General features: G+C 52.1%; 2 non-coding genes and 28 pseudogenes across 2 annotated transcripts; all 30 read left to right on the forward strand.

Annotated features, from left to right (window-relative positions):
* Nucleotides 1-68: 68 nt before the first annotated feature.
* Nucleotides 69-188, forward strand: LOC147053411 (5S ribosomal RNA; annotated as a pseudogene).
* Nucleotides 189-304: 116 nt separating this feature from the next.
* On the forward strand, nt 305-424 carry LOC147053412 (5S ribosomal RNA; annotated as a pseudogene).
* A 116-nt stretch (nt 425-540) lies between these two features.
* On the forward strand, nt 541-660 carry LOC147053413 (5S ribosomal RNA; annotated as a pseudogene).
* Nucleotides 661-1,003: 343 nt separating this feature from the next.
* On the forward strand, nt 1,004-1,123 carry LOC147053414 (5S ribosomal RNA; annotated as a pseudogene).
* Nucleotides 1,124-1,472: 349 nt separating this feature from the next.
* LOC147053415 (5S ribosomal RNA) lies at nt 1,473-1,592 on the forward strand (annotated as a pseudogene).
* A 116-nt stretch (nt 1,593-1,708) lies between these two features.
* Nucleotides 1,709-1,828, forward strand: LOC147053416 (5S ribosomal RNA; annotated as a pseudogene).
* A 116-nt stretch (nt 1,829-1,944) lies between these two features.
* On the forward strand, nt 1,945-2,064 carry LOC147053417 (5S ribosomal RNA). The gene has a single exon (XR_015067152.1). It is a non-coding gene; the product is annotated as a 5S ribosomal RNA (ribosomal RNA).
* Nucleotides 2,065-2,180: 116 nt separating this feature from the next.
* LOC147053418 (5S ribosomal RNA) lies at nt 2,181-2,300 on the forward strand (annotated as a pseudogene).
* Nucleotides 2,301-2,426: 126 nt separating this feature from the next.
* LOC147053419 (5S ribosomal RNA) lies at nt 2,427-2,546 on the forward strand (annotated as a pseudogene).
* A 343-nt stretch (nt 2,547-2,889) lies between these two features.
* On the forward strand, nt 2,890-3,009 carry LOC147053420 (5S ribosomal RNA; annotated as a pseudogene).
* A 349-nt stretch (nt 3,010-3,358) lies between these two features.
* Nucleotides 3,359-3,478, forward strand: LOC147053421 (5S ribosomal RNA; annotated as a pseudogene).
* A 116-nt stretch (nt 3,479-3,594) lies between these two features.
* LOC147053422 (5S ribosomal RNA) lies at nt 3,595-3,714 on the forward strand (annotated as a pseudogene).
* A 116-nt stretch (nt 3,715-3,830) lies between these two features.
* Nucleotides 3,831-3,950, forward strand: LOC147053423 (5S ribosomal RNA; annotated as a pseudogene).
* Nucleotides 3,951-4,075: 125 nt separating this feature from the next.
* Nucleotides 4,076-4,195, forward strand: LOC147053424 (5S ribosomal RNA). Its single transcript, XR_015067074.1, has one exon. It is a non-coding gene; the product is annotated as a 5S ribosomal RNA (ribosomal RNA).
* Nucleotides 4,196-4,537: 342 nt separating this feature from the next.
* Nucleotides 4,538-4,657, forward strand: LOC147053425 (5S ribosomal RNA; annotated as a pseudogene).
* Nucleotides 4,658-4,773: 116 nt separating this feature from the next.
* On the forward strand, nt 4,774-4,893 carry LOC147053426 (5S ribosomal RNA; annotated as a pseudogene).
* Nucleotides 4,894-5,009: 116 nt separating this feature from the next.
* Nucleotides 5,010-5,129, forward strand: LOC147053427 (5S ribosomal RNA; annotated as a pseudogene).
* Nucleotides 5,130-5,472: 343 nt separating this feature from the next.
* On the forward strand, nt 5,473-5,592 carry LOC147053428 (5S ribosomal RNA; annotated as a pseudogene).
* Nucleotides 5,593-5,941: 349 nt separating this feature from the next.
* LOC147053429 (5S ribosomal RNA) lies at nt 5,942-6,061 on the forward strand (annotated as a pseudogene).
* A 116-nt stretch (nt 6,062-6,177) lies between these two features.
* On the forward strand, nt 6,178-6,297 carry LOC147053430 (5S ribosomal RNA; annotated as a pseudogene).
* A 116-nt stretch (nt 6,298-6,413) lies between these two features.
* On the forward strand, nt 6,414-6,533 carry LOC147053431 (5S ribosomal RNA; annotated as a pseudogene).
* A 313-nt stretch (nt 6,534-6,846) lies between these two features.
* On the forward strand, nt 6,847-6,966 carry LOC147053432 (5S ribosomal RNA; annotated as a pseudogene).
* Nucleotides 6,967-7,082: 116 nt separating this feature from the next.
* On the forward strand, nt 7,083-7,202 carry LOC147053433 (5S ribosomal RNA; annotated as a pseudogene).
* Nucleotides 7,203-7,318: 116 nt separating this feature from the next.
* Nucleotides 7,319-7,438, forward strand: LOC147053434 (5S ribosomal RNA; annotated as a pseudogene).
* A 126-nt stretch (nt 7,439-7,564) lies between these two features.
* LOC147053435 (5S ribosomal RNA) lies at nt 7,565-7,684 on the forward strand (annotated as a pseudogene).
* A 343-nt stretch (nt 7,685-8,027) lies between these two features.
* LOC147053436 (5S ribosomal RNA) lies at nt 8,028-8,147 on the forward strand (annotated as a pseudogene).
* Nucleotides 8,148-8,263: 116 nt separating this feature from the next.
* On the forward strand, nt 8,264-8,383 carry LOC147053437 (5S ribosomal RNA; annotated as a pseudogene).
* Nucleotides 8,384-8,499: 116 nt separating this feature from the next.
* LOC147053438 (5S ribosomal RNA) lies at nt 8,500-8,609 on the forward strand (annotated as a pseudogene).
* Nucleotides 8,610-8,951: 342 nt separating this feature from the next.
* On the forward strand, nt 8,952-9,071 carry LOC147053439 (5S ribosomal RNA; annotated as a pseudogene).
* Nucleotides 9,072-9,186: 115 nt separating this feature from the next.
* LOC147053440 (5S ribosomal RNA) lies at nt 9,187-9,306 on the forward strand (annotated as a pseudogene).
* Nucleotides 9,307-9,403: the final 97 nt, after the last annotated feature.

Here is a 9,403-nt window from a genome sequence, read left to right on the forward strand (position 1 = left end):
CGCCATTGCTTGGCACGGTTTCAGGGGCGATTGTGTCTATAAAATGCAAAACTTTGGTGAATCTGACGCCTTACGGCCATACTACCCTGAGAACGCCCGATCTCGTCCGATCTCGGAAGCTAAAGCAGGGTCGGGCCTGGTTAGTACTTGAATGGGAGACCGCCTGGGAATACCAGGTGCTGAAAGCCTTTTTTTTACCCCCCCACGTCGATTGTGAAAGGAAAGCCATCAAGTACCGCCGTTGCTTGGCACGGTTTCAGGGGCGATTGTGTCTATAAAATGCAAAACTTTGGTGCGTTTGACGGCTTACGGCCATACTACCCTGAGAACGCCCGATCTCGTCCGATCTCGGAAGCTGAAGCAGTGTCGGGCCTGGTTAGTACTTGAATGGGAGACCGCCTGGGAATACCAGGTGCTGAAAGCCTTTTTTTTACCCCCCCACGTCGATTGTGAAAGGAAAGCCATCAAGTACCGCCGTTGCTTGGCACGGTTTCAGGGGCGATTGTGTCTATAAAATGCAAAACTTTGGTGGGTTTGACGGCTTACGGCCATACTACCCTGAGAACGCCCGATCTCGTCCGATCTCAGAAGCTAAAGCAGGGTCGGGCCTGGTTAGTACTTGAATGGGAGACCGCCTGGGAATACCAGGTGCTGAAAGCATATTTTTACCCCCCCCACGTCGATTGTGAAAGGAAAGCCATCAAGTACCGCCGTTGCTTGGCACGGTTTCAGGGGCGATTGTGTCTATAAAATGCTAAACGTTGGTGGGTTTGTCGGCTTACGGCCATACTACCCTGAGAACGCCCGATCTCGGAAGCTGAAGCAGGGTCGGGCCTGTTTAGTCCTTGAATGGGAGACCGCCTGGGACTACCAGGTGCGGAAAGCCTATTTTTACCCCCCCCCACGTCGATTGTGAAAGGAAAGCCATCAAGTACCGCCATTGCTTGGCACGGTTTCAGGGGCGATTGTGTCTATAAAATGCTAAACTTTGGTGAGTTTGACGGCTTACGGCCATACTACCCTGAGAACGCCCGATCTCGTCCGATCTCGGAAACTAAAGCAGGGTCGGGCCTGGTTAGTACTTGAATGGGAGACCGCCTGGTAATACCAGGTGCGGAAAGCCTATTTTTACCACCCCACGTCGATTGTGAAAGGAAAGCCATCAAGTAACGCCGTTGCTTGGCACGGTTTCAGGGGCGATTGTGTCTATAAAATGCAAAACTTTGGTGAGTTTGACGGCTTACGGCCATACTGCCCTGAAAACGCCCGATATCGTCCGATCTTGGAAGCTAAAGCAGGGTCGGGCCTGGTTAGTTCTTGAATGGGAGACATTCTGGGAATACCAGTTGCTGAAAGCCTTTTTTTACCCCCCCCACGTCGATTGTGAAAGGAAAGCCATCAAGTACCGCCGTTGCTTGGCGGTTTCAGGGGCGATTGTGTCTATAAAATGCAAAACTTTGGTGAGCTTGACGGCTTCTGGCCATACTACCCTGAGAACGCCCGATCTTGTCCGATTTCGGAAGCTTAAGCAAGGTCGGGCCTGGTTAGTACTTGAATGGGAGACCGCCTGGGAATACCAGGTGCTGAAAGCCTTTTTTTTACCCCCCCACGTCGATTGTGAAAGGAAAGCCATCAAGTACCGCCGTTGCTTGGCACGGTTTCAGGGGCGATTGTGTCTATAAAATGCAAAACTTTGGTGAGCTTGACGGCTTACGGCCATACTACCCTGAGAACGCCCGTTCTCGTCCGATCTCGGAAGCTTAAGCAGGGTCGGGCCTGGTTAGTACTTGAATGGGAGACCGCCTTGGAATACCAGGTGCTGAAAGCCTATTTTTTACCCCCCCACGTCGATTGTGAAAGGAAAGCCATCAAGTACCGCCGTTGCTTGGCACGGTTTCAGGGGCGATTGTGTCTATAAAATGCAAAACTTTGGTGGGTTTGACGGCTTACGGCCATACTACCCTGAGAACGCCCGATCTCGTCCGATCTCGGAAGCTAAAGCAGGGTCGGGCCTGGTTAGTACTTGAATGGGAGACCGCCTGGGAATACCAGGTGCTGAAAGCCTATTTTTACCCCCCCCACGTCGATTGTGAAAGGAAAGCCATCAAGTACCGCCGTTGCTTGGCACGGTTTCAGGGGTGATTGTGTCTATAAAATGCAAAACTTTGGTGAGTTTGACGGCTTACGGCCAAACTACCCTGAGAACGCCCGATCTCGTCCGATCTCGGTAGCTAAAGCAGGGCCGGGCCTGGTTAGTATTTGAATGGGAGACCGCCTGGGAATACCAGGTGCTGAAAGCCATTTTTTACACCCCCCCCCCCCCCCCACGTTGATTGTGAAAGGAAAGCCATCAAGTACCGCCGTTGCTTGGCACGGTTTCAGGGGCGATTGTGTCTATAAAATGCAAAACGTTGGTGAGTTTGACGGCTTACGGCCATACTACCCTGAGAACGCCCGATCTCGTCCGATCTCAGAAGCTAAAGCAGGGTCGGGCCTGGTTAGTACTTGAATGGGAGACCGCCTGGGAATACCAGGTGCTGAAAGCATATTTTTACCCCCCCCACGTCGATTGTGAAAGGAAAGCCATCAAGTACCGCCGTTGCTTGGCACGGTTTCAGGGGCGATTGTGTCTATAAAATGCTAAACGTTGGTGGGTTTGTCGGCTTACGGCCATACTACCCTGAGAACGCCCGATCTCGGAAGCTGAAGCAGGGTCGGGCCTGTTTAGTCCTTGAATGGGAGACCGCCTGGGACTACCAGGTGCGGAAAGCCTATTTTTACCCCCCCCCACGTCGATTGTGAAAGGAAAGCCATCAAGTACCGCCATTGCTTGGCACGGTTTCAGGGGCGATTGTGTCTATAAAATGCTAAACTTTGGTGAGTTTGACGGCTTACGGCCATACTACCCTGAGAATGCCCGATCTCGTCCGATCTCGGAAACTAAAGCAGGGTCGGGCCTGGTTAGTACTTGAATGGGAGACCGCCTGGTAATACCAGGTGCGGAAAGCCTATTTTTACCACCCCACGTCGATTGTGAAAGGAAAGCCATCAAGTAACGCCGTTGCTTGGCACGGTTTCAGGGGCGATTGTGTCTATAAAATGCAAAACTTTGGTGAGTTTGACGGCTTACGGCCATACTGCCCTGAAAACGCCCGATATCGTCCGATCTTGGAAGCTAAAGCAGGGTCGGGCCTGGTTAGTTCTTGAATGGGAGACATTCTGGGAATACCAGTTGCTGAAAGCCTTTTTTTACCCCCCCCACGTCGATTGTGAAAGGAAAGCCATCAAGTACCGCCGTTGCTTGGCGGTTTCAGGGGCGATTGTGTCTATAAAATGCAAAACTTTGGTGAGCTTGACGGCTTCTGGCCATACTACCCTGAGAACGCCCGATCTTGTCCGATTTCGGAAGCTTAAGCAAGGTCGGGCCTGGTTAGTACTTGAATGGGAGACCGCCTGGGAATACCAGGTGCTGAAAGCCTTTTTTTTACCCCCCCACGTCGATTGTGAAAGGAAAGCCATCAAGTACCGCCGTTGCTTGGCACGGTTTCAGGGGCGATTGTGTCTATAAAATGCAAAACTTTGGAGGGTTTGACGGCTTACGGCCATACGACCTTGAGAACGCCCGATCTCGTCCGATCTCGGAAGTTAAAGCACGGTCGGGCCTGGTTAGTACTTGGATGGGAGACCGCCTGCGAATACCAGGTGCTGAAAGCCTTTTTTTACCCCCCCCACGTCGATTGTGAAAGGAAAGCCATCAAGTACCGCCGTTGCTTGGCACGGTTTCAGGGGCGATTGTGTCTATAAAATGCAAAGCTTTGGAGAGTTTGACGGCTTACGGCCATACTACCCTGAAAACGCCCAATCTCGTCCGATCTCGGTAGCTAAAGCAGGGTCGGGCCTGGTTAGTACTTGAATGGTAGACCGCCTGGGAATACCAGGTGCTGAAAGCCATTTTTTACACACACACCCCCCCCCACGTCGATTGTGAAAGGAAAGCCATCAAGTACCGCCGTTGCTTGGCACGGTTTCAGGGGCGATTGTGTCTATAAAATGCAAAACTTTGGTGAGCTTGACGGCTTACGGCCATACTACCCTGAGAACGCCCGATCTCGTCCGATCTCGGAAGCTTAAGCAGGGTCGGGCCTGGTTAGTACTTGAATGGGAGACCGCCTGGGAATACCAGGTGCTGAAAGCCTTTTTTTTACCCCCCCACGTCGATTGTGAAAGGAAAGCCATCAAGTACCGCCGTTGCTTGGCACGGTTTCAGGGGCGATTGTGTCTATAAAATGCAAAACTTTGGTGGGTTTGACGGCTTACGGCCATACTACCCTGAGAACGCCCGATCTCGGAAGCTGAAGCAGGGTCGGGCCTGTTTAGTCCTTGAATGGGAGACCGCCTGGGACTACCAGGTGCTAAAAGCCTATTTTTACCCCCCCCACGTCGATTGTGAAAGGAAAGCCATCAAGTACCGCCATTGCTTGGCACGGTTTCAGGGGCGATTGTGTCTATAAAATGCAAAACTTTGGTGAATCTGACGCCTTACGGCCATACTACCCTGAGAACGCCCGATCTCGTCCGATCTCGGAAGCTAAAGCAGGGTCGGGCCTGGTTAGTACTTGAATGGGAGACCGCCTGGGAATACCAGGTGCTGAAAGCCTTTTTTTTACCCCCCCACGTCGATTGTGAAAGGAAAGCCATCAAGTACCGCCGTTGCTTGGCACGGTTTCAGGGGCGATTGTGTCTATAAAATGCAAAACTTTGGTGCGTTTGACGGCTTACGGCCATACTACCCTGAGAACGCCCGATCTCGTCCGATCTCGGAAGCTGAAGCAGTGTCGGGCCTGGTTAGTACTTGAATGGGAGACCGCCTGGGAATACCAGGTGCTGAAAGCCTTTTTTTTACCCCCCCACGTCGATTGTGAAAGGAAAGCCATCAAGTACCGCCGTTGCTTGGCACGGTTTCAGGGGCGATTGTGTCTATAAAATGCAAAACTTTGGTGGGTTTGACGGCTTACGGCCATACTACCCTGAGAACGCCCGATCTCGTCCGATCTCAGAAGCTAAAGCAGGGTCGGGCCTGGTTAGTACTTGAATGGGAGACCGCCTGGGAATACCAGGTGCTGAAAGCATATTTTTACCCCCCCCACGTCGATTGTGAAAGGAAAGCCATCAAGTACCGCCGTTGCTTGGCACGGTTTCAGGGGCGATTGTGTCTATAAAATGCTAAACGTTGGTGGGTTTGTCGGCTTACGGCCATACTACCCTGAGAACGCCCGATCTCGGAAGCTGAAGCAGGGTCGGGCCTGTTTAGTCCTTGAATGGGAGACCGCCTGGGACTACCAGGTGCGGAAAGCCTATTTTTACCCCCCCCCACGTCGATTGTGAAAGGAAAGCCATCAAGTACCGCCATTGCTTGGCACGGTTTCAGGGGCGATTGTGTCTATAAAATGCTAAACTTTGGTGAGTTTGACGGCTTACGGCCATACTACCCTGAGAACGCCCGATCTCGTCCGATCTCGGAAACTAAAGCAGGGTCGGGCCTGGTTAGTACTTGAATGGGAGACCGCCTGGTAATACCAGGTGCGGAAAGCCTATTTTTACCACCCCACGTCGATTGTGAAAGGAAAGCCATCAAGTAACGCCGTTGCTTGGCACGGTTTCAGGGGCGATTGTGTCTATAAAATGCAAAACTTTGGTGAGTTTGACGGCTTACGGCCATACTGCCCTGAAAACGCCCGATATCGTCCGATCTTGGAAGCTAAAGCAGGGTCGGGCCTGGTTAGTTCTTGAATGGGAGACATTCTGGGAATACCAGTTGCTGAAAGCCTTTTTTTACCCCCCCCACGTCGATTGTGAAAGGAAAGCCATCAAGTACCGCCGTTGCTTGGCGGTTTCAGGGGCGATTGTGTCTATAAAATGCAAAACTTTGGTGAGCTTGACGGCTTCTGGCCATACTACCCTGAGAACGCCCGATCTTGTCCGATTTCGGAAGCTTAAGCAAGGTCGGGCCTGGTTAGTACTTGAATGGGAGACCGCCTGGGAATACCAGGTGCTGAAAGCCTTTTTTTTACCCCCCCACGTCGATTGTGAAAGGAAAGCCATCAAGTACCGCCGTTGCTTGGCACGGTTTCAGGGGCGATTGTGTCTATAAAATGCAAAACTTTGGAGGGTTTGACGGCTTACGGCCATACGACCTTGAGAACGCCCGATCTCGTCCGATCTCGGAAGTTAAAGCACGGTCGGACCTGGTTAGTACTTGGATGGGAGACCGCCTGCGAATACCAGGTGCTGAAAGCCTTTTTTTACCCCCCCCACGTCGATTGTGAAAGGAAAGCCATCAAGTACCGCCGTTGCTTGGCACGGTTTCAGGGGCGATTGTGTCTATAAAATGCAAAGCTTTGGAGAGTTTGACGGCTTACGGCCATACTACCCTGAAAACGCCCAATCTCGTCCGATCTCGGTAGCTAAAGCAGGGTCGGGCCTGGTTAGTACTTGAATGGGAGACCGCCTGGGAATACCAGGTGCTGAAAGCCTATTTTTACCACCCCACGTCGATTGTGAAAGGAAAGCGATTGTGGCGATTGTGTCTATAAAATGCACAACTTTGATGAGTTTGACGGCTTACGGCCATACTACCCTGAGAACGCCCGATCTCGGAAGCTGAAGCAGGGTCAAACCTGGCTAGTACTTGGATGGGAGACCGCCTGGGAATACCAGGTGCTGAAAGCCTTTTTTAACCCCCCCCCACGTCGATTGTGAAAGGAAAGCCATCAAGTACCGCCGTTGCTTGTCACGGTTTCAGGGGCGATTGTGTCTATAAAATGCAAAACTTTGGTGAGCTTGACGGCTTACGGCCATACTACCCTGAGAACGCCCGATCTCGTCCGATCTCGGAAGCTTAAGCAGGGTCGCGCCTGGTTAGTACTTGAATGGGAGACCGCCTGGGAATACCAGGTGCTGAAAGCCTTTTTTTTACCCCCCCACGTCGATTGTGAAAGGAAAGCCATCAAGTACCGCCGTTGCTTGGCACGGTTTCAGGGGCGATTGTGTCTATAAAATGCAAAACTTTGTTGCGTTTGACGGCTTACGGCCATACTACCCTGAGAACGCCCGATCTCGTCCGATCTCGGAAGCTGAAGCAGTGTCGGGCCTGGTTAGTACTTGAATGGGAGACCGCCTGGGAATACCAGGTGCTGAAAGCCTATTTTTACCCCCCCCACGTCGATTGTGAAAGGAAAGCCATCAAGTACCGCCGTTGCTTTGCACGGTTTCAGGGGTGATTGTGTCTATAAAATGCAAAACTTTGGTGAGTTTGACGGCTTACGGCCAAACTACCCTGAGAACGCCCGATCTCGTCCGATCTCGGTAGCTAAAGCAGGGCCGGGCCTGGTTAGTACTTGAATGGTAGACCGCCTGGGAATACCAGGTGCTGAAAGCCATTTTTTACACACACACCCCCCCCCCACGTCGATTGTGAAAGGAAAGCCATCAAGTACCGCCGTTGCTTGGCACGGTTTCAGGGGCGATTGTGTCTATAAAATGCAAAACTTTGGTGAGCTTGACGGCTTACGGCCATACTACCCTGAGAACGCCCGATCACGTCCGATCTCGGAAGCTTAAGCAGGGTCGGGCCTGGTTAGTACTTGAATGGGAGACCGCCTGGGAATACCAGGTGCTGAAAGCCTTTTTTTTACCCCCCCCACGTCGATTGTGAAAGGAAAGCCATCAAGTACCGCCGTTGCTTGGCACGGTTTCAGGGGCGATTGTGTCTATAAAATGCAAAACTTTGGTGGGTTTGACGGCTTACGGCCATACTACCCTGAGAACGCCCGATCTCGGAAGCTGAAGCAGGGTCGGGCCTGTTTAGTCCTTGAATGGGAGACCGCCTGGGACTACCAGGTGCTAAAAGCCTATTTTTACCCCCCCCACGTCGATTGTGAAAGGAAAGCCATCAAGTACCGCCATTGCTTGGCACGGTTTCAGGGGCGATTGTGTCTATAAAATGCAAAACTTTGGTGAATCTGACGCCTTACGGCCATACTACCCTGAGAACGCCCGATCTCGTCCGATCTCGGAAGCTAAAGCAGGGTCGGGCCTGGTTAGTACTTGAATGGGAGACCGCCTGGGAATACCAGGTGCTGAAAGCCTTTTTTTTACCCCCCCACGTCGATTGTGAAAGGAAAGCCATCAAGTACCGCCGTTGCTTGGCACGGTTTCAGGGGCGATTGTGTCTATAAAATGCAAAACTTTGGTGCGTTTGACGGCTTACGGCCATACTACCCTGAGAACGCCCGATCTCGTCCGATCTCGGAAGCTGAAGCAGTGTCGGGCCTGGTTAGTACTTGAATGGGAGACCGCCTGGGAATACCAGGTGCTGAAAGCCTATTTTTACCCCCCCCACGTCGATTGTGAAAGGAAAGCCATCAAGTACCGCCGTTGCTTGGCACGGTTTCAGGGGTGATTGTGTCTATAAAATGCAAAACTTTGGTGAGTTTGACGGCTTACGGCCAAACTACCCTGAGAACGCCCGATCTCGGTAGCTAAAGCAGGGTCGGGCCTGGTTAGTACTTGAATGGGAGACCGCCTGGGAATACCAGGTGCTGAAAGCCTTTTTTTTACCCCCCCACGTCGATTGTGAAAGGAAAGCCATCAAGTACCGCCGTTGCTTGGCACGGTTTCAGGGGCGATTGTGTCTATAAAATGCAAAACTTTGGTGGGTTTGACGGCTTACGGCCATACTACCCTGAGAACGCCCGATCTCGGAAGCTGAAGCAGGGTCGGGCCTGTTTAGTCCTTGAATGGGAGACCGCCTGGGACTACCAGGTGCTAAAAGCCTATTTTTACCCCCCCCACGTCGATTGTGAAAGGAAAGCCATCAAGTACCGCCATTGCTTGGCACGGTTTCAGGGGCGATTGTGTCTATAAAATGCAAAACTTTGGTGAATCTGACGGCTTACGGCCATACTACCCTGAGAACGCCCGATCTCGTCCGATCTCGGAAGCTAAAGCAGGGTCGGGCCTGGTTAGTACTTGAATGGGAGACCGCCTGGGAATACCAGGTGCGGAAAGCCTATTTTTACCACCCCACGTCGATTGTGAAAGGAAAGCCATCAAGTAACGCCGTTGCTTGGCACGGTTTCAGGGGCGATTGTGTCCATAAAATGCAAAACTTTGGTGAGTTTGACGGCTTACGGCCATACTGCCCTGAAAACGCCCGATATCATCCGATCTCGGAAGCTAAAGCAGGGTCGGACCTGGTTAGTACTTGAATGGGAGACCGCCTGGGAATACCAGGAGCTGAAATCCTTTTTTTACCCCCCCCCCACGTCGATTGTGAAAGGAAAGCCATCAAGTACCGCCGTTGCTTGGCACGGTTTCAGGGGCGATTGTGTCTATAAAATGC

Source organism: Syngnathus leptorhynchus, chromosome 8 (assembly GCF_054491065.1).
Source record: "Syngnathus leptorhynchus isolate UIUO chromosome 8, UIUO_Slep, whole genome shotgun sequence".
NCBI classification, from domain to species: Eukaryota; Metazoa; Chordata; class Actinopteri; order Syngnathiformes; family Syngnathidae; genus Syngnathus; species Syngnathus leptorhynchus.